The sequence below is a fragment of the Lepisosteus oculatus genome, chromosome 7 (assembly GCF_040954835.1).
Source record: "Lepisosteus oculatus isolate fLepOcu1 chromosome 7, fLepOcu1.hap2, whole genome shotgun sequence".
NCBI lineage: Eukaryota > Metazoa > Chordata > Actinopteri > Semionotiformes > Lepisosteidae > Lepisosteus > Lepisosteus oculatus.
The window spans coordinates 9,511,803-9,528,087 of NC_090702.1; the positions used below are offsets into that span (position 1 = coordinate 9,511,803).

The 16,285-nt window shown below is 34.8% G+C and overlaps 1 protein-coding gene across 3 annotated transcripts in view; it reads left to right on the plus strand.

The window, feature by feature from the left end:
* Nucleotides 1-1,521: 1,521 nt before the first annotated feature.
* Nucleotides 1,522-16,285, plus strand: part of ptn (pleiotrophin) — a 99,728-nt gene continuing 84,964 nt past the window's right edge. For 2 of the 3 annotated variants that reach the window (XM_015353017.2, XM_015353016.2), the window contains exon 1: nt 1,522-1,658. The gene's annotated coding sequence lies outside the window, so the exon portion shown is untranslated. The remainder of the gene's footprint in view (nt 1,659-16,285) is intronic. The other variant, XM_006633685.3, reaches the window with a different exon arrangement.

A 16,285-nucleotide genomic window follows, 5' to 3' on the forward strand; every position in this document is an offset into this window, starting at 1 on the left:
ATTGGTTATGTATTAACAATTTCATCCTCATCTTTACCTTAGTTGACCCACAGCTGTAAGAAGGTCTCTTCTAGATTCATCTGCATCTGCATCTGCAATACTGACTTCAGCTGTGCTAATCCACATTGCGTCTGCACACTTTTTATGTTATACAGGGGAAAATGCTTGGTCAGTTTTGGACTCTTGCAATTCAGTATTTCTTTGGTCCAAATGCTGCCACATACACTTGTGTGGATTACTGTATATAATTTGATAGAAATGCACATTATTGCTTCAATTAACACAAAATAAGAGTTCATTACTCTGGAGTGTGGATAAGACCTGCTGGAAATGAGGGACAGATACAAAATAATAGAAAAAAAACAAAAGAACAGACCCCGGGACTTGTTAATTATTATACAGTAGTAGCCCTAAGATTGTACCAATTAGAATCAGCATGGTTTTTGCCAGACAATAAATGCTCAAACAGTGACTCTCATGACGACATTCCTTTTCATCTGAGTTTTAGTCACACAGGTGATTTTGTCTCTTCTTAATTTACTCAAACAAAAATGCAAAGCATCTTCATCATCATCATTCGAAATTATTTACAAGAGCTTTTTGTCATTGTTGAGTAAAAGATAAAAGAATTAGCTGATGAAGATTTTGATCAGAAATGTTGTTGACAAAATTAACCATGGACAGTTTACAAAATACACTGTGCAATAGATGGTAACTACTGAGTCTTATCTTTCAACTCAAAGACATCTCATAAATTTGTAAAAACAATCTGTGCCATAACTAAGAAAAGTGTTAAGAATGAATCGATTGTAGGATGCCCTTTTTTTGCAATCTGCTGTCGTTTCTTAGAATATACAGGAAATGAAAGTACGGTGATGTGGCTATACTGTATGTAATAGGACTGATAACAATAGGTAAAAATTCCTAAGTGTATCCTCACTATATTCACTCACTACCATTTTTATGATGATGTGTAGCACTGCATGTGGCAGATTTCAGCATTTTACCTTACTAAGTAATTTATGAACAATGTTCTGATGTTATCATCTTTTTTGCACATTAATAATGCATTTTAGTTTTACAATTTTCCACAGAAAAAAAGTTTTATTCAGCATAAAGTATGTGGGTACATTTCACTGTTATTTTAACTAAAATAACTGATAAGATTTTATTGTCTAAACTATTTTGTTCACATATTAACTTCATTGGCATCATCAAAGGAAACTTGGCTTTTTCTTTCAACAATAAATGCTCATTTATGCTAATTGCACTTATTATTAAACTGGCTTCAGATCACTTATATCCTTCACCTTGCTTCTTTTTTAACTCCCAACTTTTTTCTCAGGCCTTTACCCCTACTTTCCATCTGTCCTAAGCTCTCCTCTGTCCAATTCTTCTGCTGCTTGTGCTGTACTTCTCCATCCATATGCCTCCCTCCTACTCCCTTTAGCTCTCCCCCTGCTGTCAGGCCTGTCCCTGGAGTGACCTTGCCTTAATGAGCTCCTGATCACGAGTCAGGAAAAGAGCTTTCAGTCAGGGTGTCTTCACAACAAAACAGGCATTGCATTGTGAGTCTGGTTAAAGGGAGAAGAAGGAACTGGGGAAGAGAAGGAAAACCACTGCAAGTTCAAAGGCACTTCTACACCTTTCAACTCAAAGTAAGTGCTGAAGGTAGTGTGTTCTGTTCACAAACACGGAATTGCAGAAGCAGTTGGGGAGAGCTAGAAATGTACTTCAGCACTCTGATCAGCTCCTTCTGAGCTGGGAATAGAGTCTGGTGTGTGTTCACTCAGCTGTTGGGCTGTGTGAGTGAAGCATACTGTGATGACATATAAAAAACAAGAGGTGAAGAGGTTTTGCAGTGGTGAAATTATCAATTATATGATTATTTTCTTTACTAATATAAAAATGTAAAGATGTATGTATGCAAACTCAGAAACAAAAAAAATGACAATAAAGTTGAATTGTATTGATTATATTAACCACAAGTGAGCAAGGGCTAGAGTATTTTAACAGCTGGCATTTTCATAATTTGTGATAATTGCGAGATCTCACTTTAAGGATCTGAATTAGCGGTTGGAGCTCTTTTTTGCCTTGAGTTTATGCAACAGGTGTCTTCACTTTGGCTTGATCATACATAGTACTTTTTTTAATGTTCTTTGAATATTTTATTAAGAAATGTTTGGAAAACTGTTCATTAAAGTAAAAATCCTTATGTATATGACATTTGTTATATCTTAATAGTAAATATATCTTAATAAATTTTAAAACTTTACTGTCATTATTGTGTAACCAAATCTAGTTAAATACAGTACCTCACATATGATTTTCATTCAGTACACAGTTAAAATTTTGTTTCCATTTATAACCCATTTGCAGGTGGATTTGGACAAGCTGGCAATAAACGTTGTACCAAGCACAACAACAAAAATTTTATAGGCAACAGTTACATTGTCCAGAATTGGATAATAAAACTGTGCATTTTACCAAATGGTCCAAATGTTTTCAGATATCTATTAAGAAATATTATTTTCTTTTTTGTGGTAGATGCATCATTTTTTTGTATGAAGTATTTGTGAAATCCTACACAGAAAACCTTCCTGAAATACATTGAAATCTGTTGAAAAATGAGTTCAGATAAGCCCAGTTAGAGAGTATTTCTTTTTTTACTTTATTATTGAAGGTTAATAAATACAATTGATATATTGATATTGAAACAATTCAATTGTTATGCATTTCTAAGTCAATTCCAATACAATGTTCTGTACACTTAATTGTACAGGATCTTTCTGCTCAGGAATGTCATCCCAAGTTAGAAATTGGCATGAATTGCAATGCAATTTTCTCATTAAATATTGCAGCTGATGCTGATTAACGAATGAATACAAATGGTATTTCAATGCATGGTATTCTGAGTCTGGCTGTTGCTCCTGAGGAAAGAAGTCATTTACAATTGAGTTACAATTTTCAAAGATTTTCAGAGCTTGTAGGAATTCAAGTCTGAGAACTACTGGTTCTTATAAGAAAAACTGAAATATTGGTTGCTTGTGGATTAACCTTATTCAATTGCTTTGGCATAGCTAGAGCCAGAAAATAGCAGAGCTGTGTATGTGTTTGGCTAGGGAGAGTGGGGGAGTTATCACACAAGAGAAGAAATTGGGTCAAACCTGACAGGAATAGGAAACTAAGAAACCTCCAACAACACTCATATTGATTAGGTTAGATATGACTCATTAAACAAGTAGCCCATGTGGTTAGGTTCCAAAATAAAATAGGAAACATTAAATCTGTTCTTTCTACATTTCTCCATTGAAATCTGTTTATAAAAAGCATTAGAATTGAGAAGCAATTATGTTAATTTGAATGTTATGCCATCATACTGTATATATTGGTATTTGTTACTGACTCTCGCTCTAGCATTTTCTAAGGATATTACTTCTTGCCAGTTTTTGTGATATTCGGCCCTAACTGGCTTTTATTTTTTGGGTTAGCACCCAACATGTCTTATTGCTAGAGGTACATTTAATCTTGAACATGAATTATTCTTCATATGAAGAAGGAAACAGACAATTAGACAAAATCCATGTCAACTGCTGATTTTGCCATCTTTTTACTCATTCAGTTTCTTGCAATCAGTGCATAGAGAAATTCCTTTTGACGGACTTCATTTATTTCCCATTTCCCATTCCCTACAAACAGATCACAGATGCCTTTGAACAAATGATCAATAATACACCAGGCTTCTTCTGCTTAATGTTATTCCAAATGATATCTCTTTTTCGGTTTTCACTTGCCCAGTTGTTGTAGATTTCACCAGGCAATACTTTAAAAAGTATAGGATGTGAACTCATAAACTGGTGAACTGTATCATACTATCTTTCTATCTTGCATCACATGTGCATTAACGATATTATGTTTTTTCTTTGTCATGCAATCTGTTTTAGGGTACATCCAATGAATATGACCTGCATCCTTGATGCATTGTTTGATCATAAGAAACACACCAGCAGTGAGAGGTGATTGGCTGTAATTCTGCTGTGTTTCAGTTATTCTCAATGAATGAGTTCTGAATGGAAAATAAGTGTTAAGCCTCCAGCATTCATCCTGTGAATTATTATTCTTCTGAAAACATTGACCTTTCACTTGAGAACAGAAACAGCAAAAGGCCTCATAAGCTCTCTGCCATCCTCACACTTTGCTTTTCTAGACCAAATCAGACCCAGTGCCAGGTCATACCACTGCCAGTGGCTGATAAAATGAAATACACTCTAAAGCAAGTGCTATGGTGAGGCACCAGGGTGACAGTCCCAAGATGAAAGAACGTCAGTTTCAGATTGTCGTGGTTCAGATGCCGCACACGAATTCAGAGATTACACAGTTCGAACAGTTCAGGGTAAATTAATTGAGGAAGACAATTGACTTGAGATGTACAAAAGGAGTCAAAGCTTTATTTTTTCTGATTTTCCAAATTACTTTTAAAAGAAATGCTACCTATTTATCCAAAAAAGATTAAAACGTTGTTAAAGAGTTTTGACAAATATAAATATTGCTGTAATAAATCTGGAAGTACTGAAACTTGTTTTAAATATTATTATGTGATATTGCTTATGTCTGCAACAACTATGGTTTATTTAACAAAAGAAGCAGTATTTGAACTGAGTAGTATTCACATTAGTCTTTTTTTCTAACAATCTTTGAGAAATGTCGCAAAATATATATACAGTAACTACTGTATATAGTTATGTCTGGTATTACAGTGGGTAGTAAAGAAAAACAGCAAGTAATCTCAGTGACACAAACCACTAAAATCAGCATCAAGCATTTGCAGTTTCACCAGTTAACAGTCACACCACACACATTTGTTCTCTTTTGTTGATGAACAAAGGAGATCACACACACTAGCTACTGAACTTCCAGAACATCAGCGGTTGGTGTGAAGTGGTGTGGACAATGTATAGAACAAACCTGTGCACTTGAATGGTGAAGCATTGAAGCCTGGCAGGTTTTTTGGTTTGAATCCTTAAGGAGTCTGTGGCTTGATAGATTCCACAAATTAGCTTTGCTCTAATTCAGAAGGCTTTCTTTTCTTGGTTACTGCATTAGCAAAAAAAAAAGCAGGAAGCTGCAATTCATATGGGGTTGGAAGGGTTTGCATTGCAGGCAGCATTAAAAGTGAGGGGTCTGGAAACTGAGCACTGTCTGTATTGCAATGACAAAATATTCCTTAAACAAGCAAAAGGGATAAAAAATTAACTAATTGCTGTGCAAATTCTTTATTTTTCAATGAACACATCCAGCAAGCTGTCTTTTGTGCTTTTGGGAGTAACATCAATCACAGCATATCCCAGTAATCAAGAAAAAAAAACTGCACTTGGCTTATTTTCCTTATTATGGCTGAGTCTTTGAGAAGTGGAGCTGGTATTGATACAGTACACAAAGCAGTTTTATTGTTTATTGTTAACTTGAGAGTTTCTGGAGCTGTGGTGCACAGAATGGCAGGGGAACATAATGAGGTCTGTGTTTGTCCTTAAGTTATTTTTACATTGGGTTTTCTCAATTGTTGCTTGAATAAAATAACATTATTTATATGAATGCTTATTATTTTCATGAAGGAAACCACCAAACAGTATGCATGTACTGTAGTTCAAATTGTGTATAACATTTAGCAACAAACAGCAAAAAGCTACAAGGTACTCAACACAATTGAGTCAAATAATATTGTCTGGCTGACAGCCAATATGTTTGTTCAGTTTTTATAAAATTAGGATTGCATTGGATCTGAAAATTAAAGTCACTCTAGAAGAATATTGTTTAAAACTCTGAGACAAAAATAATTATCTGTTTACCTTTACAAATACTTTTTTTACAGTAGTACATCACAGAAAAAGCAGAACAATGCACAAAAGACCAGTGAAATAAACGTAAATAAAAAATCACAAAAAGAAACTGTCAAGCTCAATGGACACATTAAGTAAAATTAAATATAAGTATAATGAAACAACAATAAAACTGTAAAAAATGAAATTCAAGAGAATAAGCTTGTCTTTGAGGAGGCTGTCTTTCTGTGCAAAGGTTATTCAGTTTTTGCATTTAGGTCTTTTTAAATAGTTTGTTCTAACAAAAACTGACAAAGCTACAGTTATATAACTTTGATGCAATTGCTGCCCTTCCAGAGTGGTAAGCCCCAAAGGCTAATGGGACCTACTTACGTATGTGTACAGAACACAGTCCAGCTTCACTCAGAATATAATGTGACCTAATTTTGTACACAATATTGTATTTGAATTAGTTGTGTGGGCTTACTATAGCCATACTGTAAAGTGATAAAACAAGCATGTTTGATTGGATTTAACTATTAAGAGCTAATACAGGAGAATACGTTTTTTTTTATTTGCAGAAGAAAAAGTAGTTAAGAATATGAAGATCACAAAAATATAAACAATGCATTTTTAATAAGTATCCCAGTGTTATTGCATGATGAAAATGACATACACTGGTATTTATCTTAAAGGTAAAAAGGCTTTTCTCTAACGAAATTACCATATTTGTATTCATGATAAAAGTTGCATCTCACTAAAGCTGGAAAAAAAATACTACTGGTGTTTACCTTGTTAGGAGTAAGCGTAACTTATTAGTTTTTATAATGAAGGGCTTGTAAAGTAGCAACTTCATATATTAAAACCACAGGTTCCACAAAGCAGAACAGATATGTTTTGTTCAGTTTAAGAGTTAAGTAACCTTCTGATCCCAGGCTTCAGTTAAAAACTGCTGTAGTGTAACAGAGCTGTGACCAAACATGTCAGTTTGGTAGCTTGGGTACTTCTAGACTGTGTACGGTTCCTCAGAAGCTACTGTATGAAGTGTTTACAGGTTAAATTGCTAGATATTCAAGACACTTTTGAAACTACCTGGCCTTTAACACTGATCAATTTGTGTACGCTAAGGTTCCATTTAATACTAAATTTACCATGCACTCGAGTTCATTTATGAAGCTTGCAATTCAAATCAGTTAGTAACTTTCACAGTAACAAAATTCCTGGCATTAGAAAAATATTAAAGCAATTTATTTGATCTTATTTGTGTGAAATAATCAATGTGAGAATTTGTTATTAAATGGGTGTGCAGCCAAATACTGTACAAACATTGGTAAGGAATAGTATCACTTTTGTCAAGTGTAAGTGAATACTGTAAGTATTGTGATTTTCTTGAAAATCAGGTACAATTAAGCAAGAAAGCAAAAATACTTCAGAAACTCATTAAATTTAGACTCAGAGACTCAGAAACCCATGTCATTATGCAATAGGAAAGAGCTGGAAAAAAGAGTGCTACAAAAGTGTGGTAGAACATCTTTTAGTTTTCGTAGAACAAATCATTTGAGCATTGCTATTTTTTATGAAAGTATGCACATTGCAAGAATTAAAAAAAACAGTACAAAAGTGCCCTTTGGAATTTATATCAGAATTGGGTTCTGTGAAGTGCACAGTTTAGGTACAGTTTAGGTACCAGTCAAGATCAAGTTCCCCTCTTGATACTTACAGGTATTTGTATACTCGTTCTCTCTGTTTGTTTGTCCGTTGACATTACTTTCCCCTGGGGACAGAAGTGTTTGTGCTTGTTGTTTGTGTTTCTGTAATTAACACAGTCTCCTGTTTCTCTCAGCACACCGGAGAGAAAAAGAAAGTAAGGGGAGGAGTTTTGAGACAAGAGCACGGGGGAAATGTATGATCTGTAGGTATATTTTAGTTGTCATTGCTTCTGAAGCTTTTGTCTTCACATTATGCTTTACAGGTATGTTAAGGAAATGTTTACTATAAATTCTGTCAAACATAAAATCATTTCAAATGAACTTTTTTTCAAACTACTTTTAACATGGAATTTATAAAACCTGAGAGAATCAGAGATTATAGACCTTCAAGATGACGATGAAAAGCAACATTAAGTCTTTTTAAAGAGATTGATCAATTTTATTCAGATAAATTCACAAATCCCATATTGTAAAAGGGCAAAAGAAAAGCGACACTGGACGAAACAAAGACATTTTTGTAGTCATATCTAAAGTCCTCACACCTACAGTGCTACAAACCTTAAACGAATGTCAAATACTTTATGCGATGACATCAACCCCCATACTGTATGTGAGAGATCAAATGTTTAACATGAAACTAGGTTCATGTTAAATTTAGGTTCTGTTTATCATGTCACACTTTACACAATTCAAAACTGCTCTATCACCGCCTCAAAACTAATGGAACAGCGAAAGAGAGAAGAGGTTACAGTGCACCATATAATCTAATTCATGTGGTAGTATTTTGTTGATGACTGGAAAACAACATTTGCAGTTTGCAATTTGGATTGCTTATTAACAGATTGGGAGATATGCCAGTGCCGCAGCCTTAAAAGAACTCCAACAAATCCCAGATGAGATAAAGAGTAGAACATGTTCACTTTTTAAAAACCTCATTAAACTGATACCATGCATACACTTCACATCTCAAAGCAACTATGACCCTATCAAGTAAACTGTCACTTTGTATACACATGTGCAATCTGTTATGTTCATTAACTGCTTTTTACCAATTCCCAAGTTGACTGGTTTTTATTATTATTTTTCAAAGAAGAATATTACTGAAAGTTACAAAGAAATTATATCTGCCAAGATGTAGTACTTTATTACTCACAGTTTTTTCCATACAATATTTAGGACTTAGGGGAACAAGAAGCTTGGTAAGCAAATCCCTAAACTCTTCATATAAACCAGTTTGAAATAATGAAATCTTGGGTGTTGGGGGTTATTTTGTGACTGTCCCAGCTTTATAAAGGGCCAATGTAAGACTCAATTAATGGTGTACTGTTGTACGTTGTAGTAGTAGAAAATAATCACAATCTTCAGTGAATCACTGTATTAAAAGCAGGTTTTCTGTAAGAACAAACATGTCTGAGTTATACGGATTGGGTATAAAATGTACTGTGCATTTTCCCATGGTGGCAGAAACTTTTTTCTGTCTGTAATTGGGCTTTTTTCCAATTGAAAGAAAGGTTTAAGTCAAAACAGTCCTAACTTTATAAATACAATTACAGTAACTTTACATCAGATTTTACAATCCATTTCTGGTGCTCAAGTATGAGTAAAACCAGGGCTCCTACAATGGAAATACAGTACTGTATGTACAATAATATGCAATAAACAATAACATGCAGTATGTGCAATAAAATGATCTAGTGCTAGTGGAGAGAATTATAGCACTCAGTAGGTATGCTATAGCAGACTTTATGACATGTACTGTATATACTGAACAGAGTGGAAAATATAGATGCTAGAAAGTGTAGTCTTGGCATTAATGCGTGGTTAATTTTACAATGAGCAGTTTCTGCAGTTTCTGTGAGGAGAATGAGGACATACAGGAGATTGTACAGCCAGGAAAACAGTGTGGTTGTCATAGGTCATTTATCAACAGCCAATATATGTTGTTATCACAATTAAAGGACTATGAAGTCAGCAAAAAAAGCATCTTAAATTGTTTTTCTGGCCTTAATATCTGGTGTTTGTTTCAGCTGGCTAGTACTTAATTATAGGCAGGAGAATTACTTGTCTTACAGTTTGTGAATATGATGAATATTGTGAATATGTTTTTTATTATTTTGTCCTTTTCTTGTGAATTGTGAGAGTTTTTATGGTAGCTGAAATAAATATACTGTTTAGTATTAATGTAGTCAATGATATAATTGTTCTCTTTATGTTCTCACATGTTTTAGAGCACATAGACCAGAGCACAGCAGCAGCCAAGGTATGCAGAACACAGCCACACTTTGTGAGGTGTCTGATGGAAGGATGAAGTCAGAATGAATTAACACTGTTATCCTTTAGTTTGTGTTGACTGGCTTAGCAAGGTTTCTTAGGGACTTCAGTTCGATGAGGTATTCTCAGAGCCTGGCGTGGGAGGACTGATTAGCATTGTCACAGTCTGCCCTCAGTGAGGGCTTCTAGGCTCAGAACTCCCAATTTGTCTAGAATATTTGCATACATCTTGGTACTTTACTCTCATTTTGATGGAATTACCTCTAATCAAAACTAAATTTGGCAGCATTAGATTTTCCAGTACAGAAACACTGACCTATAAAGAAGTGCTGTTTAGAAGAAGTGCCCAAGATTTCGAAGAATCTAGATTTTCTGATTTAGAAAATAAAATACATTGTAATTCACATTAAGCAGCAGTTTTAGAGTATTCTATGTGTTCTAAACAGCTAAGAGCTAATTTTACCAGAAAGTAAACTAAAAAGGAACCTGACAGCATAGCATTATATTCATCATTGTCTCGGCCTCCACTAAGCAGACACAAGCCATTGCTTCTTTCCACAGACGCCAACGCACATTCAAATTATCCAACCACATCCCTAGTCCTGCAAAACACCATCCAACCACCCACTACTTTAGGGCTCCTCACCTGCACCTCCTCACTCAGTATTACATCTGTACTAATAGAGCTCCCCTTCATTATAAACTCTTTGTCTGAGAAAACCATCATCTTGAGAAAACCCAGCTTCTTGACCTACACATCCTCCTGACCACGACTTTTGGCAACGCGACTCTGCTAAGTACTCCCTGCTTCTGCTCTCCATACAATTTCCTTGTCTAACATCTTTTGCTCAGCACCACATAGGGTCCAATCCCCTTGCTGTACCCTCCGGTGCGTTACAATCATGTCCTAGGGCCTCAATTCCTGATCTTACTGCAGGGGTATTTTTAAGTGACAATATTCCAGCAGGTCAATATCCTCATGTAATGGTGGCTGTCATGTGAAACAAGAATACGACAGGCATGCCATCAACACCTTACTTGTCAAAAAAAACCCCGATGATGATTTTGAGAAAGACAAGGATGACATGTGGCATCTAGGGCTCATAGACCAGTGAACAAGCATATGCTTCTCTGAACACTTTTAAGTGGAAAGGTTTTACTAGACAGCGCCTACAACTTGGCAAAAAGCATGTGTCACAGATATCCAGCTTCTATTGATTACAACACTGGCCATAATTAGCATGTGACTTTAACAGTAGAACTCCTGTTAATCATTCCATTTGATGACAAATGCTAATCAGCATAAAACATTTACCTCAATCGTGACTTTCAATGAAATGTTAGAACACCTACAGAAAAGATCATCATTTTGCTGATAGATATCTTTTACAGAGCAAACATCTTTTATTAAATGTTTACTGTATGTACAATTGCTCTTACTACATAAACAAAGAAAAATGTCAAGGTTTCTTTTTGGTATGAACAGTGCTAGAATTATTTCAGGTGTTGTGAATGTAAACCTAATTCAATAATTCATATATTGAATTATTATAGAATTTAATTTTATTTTGTTGATAAAATTAAGTTTTACAAGGCTTTTATGTCACTTACTTAAGATAAGTAGGTGATGTAAAGCTCTGATTAGGTAATGGACTGTCTTTGGCCTCCCACAGTTGTCTCTTTTGTATTTCATTAACAGAATGTAGTCTGAGTTTTGATCTGTGCTTGATCTGTTTTTATAATTAAGGCTCCTAGGTATATTTGCTTGCCACTGTGTCTTGTGAACACTTGTATCTTGCTTTTAAATGTAGCCCTTAGATAATTCGTATTTCCATATATCACGGGAGACATAAAAAAGTTGTCAGCATGTCAAAGTATGTCAGTAAGCAAAAAAATTAAACAATACAAAAAAATACAAATAATGAAAATGTGAATCTAGGACTACTGTACAGTATGTCTGTGAAGGATACTATCAGAAGAGCCACATATAAAGAATAGACTGTTTGGTCGTGTGCTTGTTTGGTTGTACTTTTCTGTAGTGCCATAGCTGGTAGTGGGAACAATTCACCAAAGCATGATATTCCCTTGAAGTTTCCCCTCCCCACCAAGAAAGGCATAATGTAGAGTAGCCAATAAAACTTAAATTGCATGAGTGTCACATACTGTATGAGAGGAAATCAAAGCATGCTGAGAAAACTTACATCGGGATAATATACAGCATATACAAATTCACAAAAGGAACACAGAATACACAGAAGAAAAGTAATGATTTGTGAGAAGGACTGGGATTACATGTGGCATATATAGGGCTCACAGACCAGTGGACACCATACTGCATGCTTTTCCTACAGGCTCCCTGATTTTGAACTAAAACAGGAGCCCTGGACGTGTAAAACATTAGTGAACTATCATCTTCACTATCATGTCCCCAATGCATAATGTATAACTATCCATTTATTATCATGATCATTTATTTCTGTTAAGGGTTGTGATGACCTGAAGACTATTCCATAAGTAGTGAGTGCAGGACTGTTACATGGATGGGACACCAGTCATTATCCCCTAACATATACAATATTCTCACATGGAAAAATTAGAGTCACCAATTAACCTAGCCAGCATGTCTTTCGATGGTGGAAGTAATAGAAAGGAATTATGTGAGTAAACTGGAACATACAGAGAAAACCCATGTAATCACTCAGAGAAAAGGTAAGCAGAAGGTGCCCAAAGCTTTAATAGAACCTGCTGTTGTATCAAAAAGCTGTGAGACAGAGGTATTAACAATCCCATTTAAAACTAATAACGTGATTCTTGTTTATCCATTGTATGTATGCTCTGCAATTTTATTTTTTATTTAAATATTTTATACAATTCATATTACTAAAATGTATTTACATCATATTATATATTACTATTTTAAAATAATTCTCCACTCAGATAATTTGCTGTGATTTTTGTTTTGGGAGTGGGACAGCATGTTATTTCAATACGTACATAATGAAGATGAAATACAGTATATGTTTAGTCAAAAAACTCTGATTCAAAATAAACAATGCCACCTATGATCCAAAATCACATACAACAGCAAATCTGGTGTCTCTTAGAGGTCTCCTATCCTTCTATTGAAAAGGGCCAACCTTTGCTTAGCTTCTGAGAGCAAATTAGTGGTGAACTCTACTGTCATACAGACAAATAGAGACAAGCCCAACATCAATCATTTTCAGTTTAAGTGAGAAAGCTAAATTTCTTTAGCTTAATGGATTGACTGATACATCATAAGCATAAGGAGCTGCAATGATAGATGTGGTTGTTGAAAAATACTGGGAGCTAAAGTCTATTTTCTCATATTTTGTGAGAACACGTTTTGGCTGTAGTTGGGGTTTGTCTTCCAGTTGAACCTTTGTTCTGAACTCTATTCCATCTGAATTCTATTTCTAACAATGAGAAACATGTGTTGTGCTTTAGGAGAAATGTACATTTTCACAGGCTGTAGTCCAATATCAATATATACTGTACTTACAAGAGAGATGGATTTAGACAAAATATTTGATCTACAAATTCCACAAAAAAAAGTCACCATCAGATACTAGGTTTGACATTTCCATTTGGGTAAACATTTTGATTTAATATAGATTTTAATGTAACTGGTATAGATATAACTGAAAGGGGTATATACAGTAAATAACCAGAAATTAAAGTATATATGGATATGATATATATATATATATTTTATGTTTAGAGATTTTTTCTCAGTGTAAATTTAATTTTGAGGCAGAATAAAACCCTCACAGGAGTATCCAGTTATTTTACTTTAAAAACAAAACAAAGGGGAAAAGGCATCACTTCTCGGTGGGTCAGTTCTGTGTCATTTGCAGTTCTCATACTGTATCAAGTATTCACCTGGTAGCCAATAGAACTTCTAGAAATTCTTTCTAGATATAGAAAGATATAATGTAAACTGCACTTTAAGTGCAGAAACGTTCATATAAACATCTTTCATAAAAAAGGGATCATTAAGTATATTAATTAAGTATATAATTAAGCTAATTCCACATGAAAATGGGTTGAAATAACTAAATCAACAAACAAGCGGAAAATGTTGCTATTTACATATCGGGAATGAAATACACAGAGATACAAACGAATGTTGTTGCAGCATTTGCAGACGTATACAGTAGCTTCCTCTGCAGACTGGTACATTAAAAACCACCTCATGTTGATAAATCACTAAGGGACTTTAAGTAACTGGTGCCCACATTGGTGATCAGTTGGTTGTAATTACATAAGATCTGTGCTATGTGAGGGTCATTCTTAAACAGATTTTCCAGGTTGTCCCATTAATAAAATCTAAACTTATTTTCCCCATGATTCACAAAAGCTGTCATGACTAATAGACTTTTTTGCCTGTGCATTTATGGTGAGTAAAAAATTAATTGCAAATTACAAACATTTCAAAGAAGTTTGCTTCAAACACAATTTTTACCATTCGGAACAGATGTTAAAGGTTACAAAGTAAAAACTTCATAGATTATAAACGACAACATCTAACAAAAAGTACTATTATGATTTATTTTTAAAAAGCACCATTTTGTAGCAATATTGTACTGGTGCTGATCATTTTGTTGTTTTGTCAGTAGTTGAGGATTGTCATATACATGCTCTTTAACACCTGGAGCACTGGTTTCTTTAATTGTGCCTTTTTGTACCCCAAATTAAGTGTGTTCCAGAGTTACCAGAATTATAGGTAGAAAATTTAAAACGTTATACCATGTAAAAATGTTTTTTTAAGAAGAAAAAGCTAAATTGAATAAAATAATATCAGAATTCATAACTATAGAAGTTATTCATGTAAATTATAGCTATTGTAGCCACTTCTTGTATTTTCCAGCTGTTACATTAGTATCCAAGGCAACAATTTTTAGTAAATGCAGTTTATGTAATTCAAGTGAAATTAATCAAAATTCTTTTTAGTCCACCTAAATAGATTGCAGCCTATTTCAAGTTAAAAACTCCAAACACAAGCAGCTTATTTTATTCATCTTGAGTCAATTTAAATTATTTCAAATTAAAATGTTTGAATCCCCATTTAACTTCATACTCTAATGTATTGGAGCCATTAATTATTTCTTACAGCATATCTGGTGCCTGTTTCATTAGTACAATCATATTCAGCATCAGCTTAGATTTTATATATTTACTGTAATATTTATTTTTGCGAGGTCTTAAATTTAACTTACTATATATCTATACAGTGATGCAGTACTCACTGTATTTACCATGTCTTAATTAGTACCAATCCAAGATACAGTAACTGTGTAGGTTGCACAGTATATACATATATACATGTACAATATATAAAGTCGTACCTGTTACGAAGCGTTTTACAGGACCCTATGCAGACAGCAGAATCCGTAAGGGAGTGAAACAGACAGCAAGTTCAAAAGTTCAGAGCTGGGTAATCCAAACAAAACAAAGACAAGGTTAGAAACCGGAACGGGATCCGGTGCAGGGACGGGGAATAGAAGCGGGGGTGACGAGGCCAGGTGCTCTGAACCATGGACTCGGCTATGTCAGGACGTGAATAGGAGGCCTATGCCCTCAAGCCGCGGGCGCAGGGCGACTTCGTGGTAGGCGCGACTGCGGGCCTGCGGGCGTCTATCTTCCAATGCAGAACCCGGAATAGAGTGAGCGTCTGGCTTTTAAGGAGGGGCAGGACTGGAGGCAGGTAACTAAATGTGAAAGAGCCGGAGCACCCTTAAGAGGAGGGATTACAATCATGACAGTACGTCTTTATCTTGTCCTTGTTCTAAAACTAATGCCACTAATGCTCAAAACGGATTACGTTATCAAAACTTTCTCTGAGAGAGAGAAGCCAAATGTCAGCACAAAGCTGCAAAGAAAAATCCAACACTAAAATATGTTTGTACTGTATACAGTATATATTCACCCTCTTTTCGATAGCTAACATAGGTATGCATCATCAGTAGGTATCAGCAAAATATTGAAAACATGAGCTTTATGGTATTGATTCCAATTTAAGACAAAAAATAGATATATTTTAAATTTTGCTGGAAGTAATGCGTTTTCTAGACTTTATGTCTATTGTCTTATGATTCTGATAATTTTTTCTTGTTGTATTTCGTGAAATAAATTACAGGAAATGCAGTACCTGGCCCATGGTCACTAATCTCCTAGTAACATTATGTACTTGGCTGGCCTTGGCAGGCATACTGTAGTCCAACATTGAGGTGCTCAGCATGATTTTATATTAGATTTTGTGTCTGGGGGAAATTGTATTTTCTGTACTTAACAGGATTGAAGGCGTCTAAAAATAACAATTTATTTAACAAGAGAGTGCTGTATCACTGCAAGCATGTTGGCTATTAGATAGACTCCATTTCTTGTTGATCTCTCCTCTCTATGGAAATCAGTGAAAACATACTGTAAACCTAACATTATGTCGTAAATAATACAGTAACTGCTGAAAAC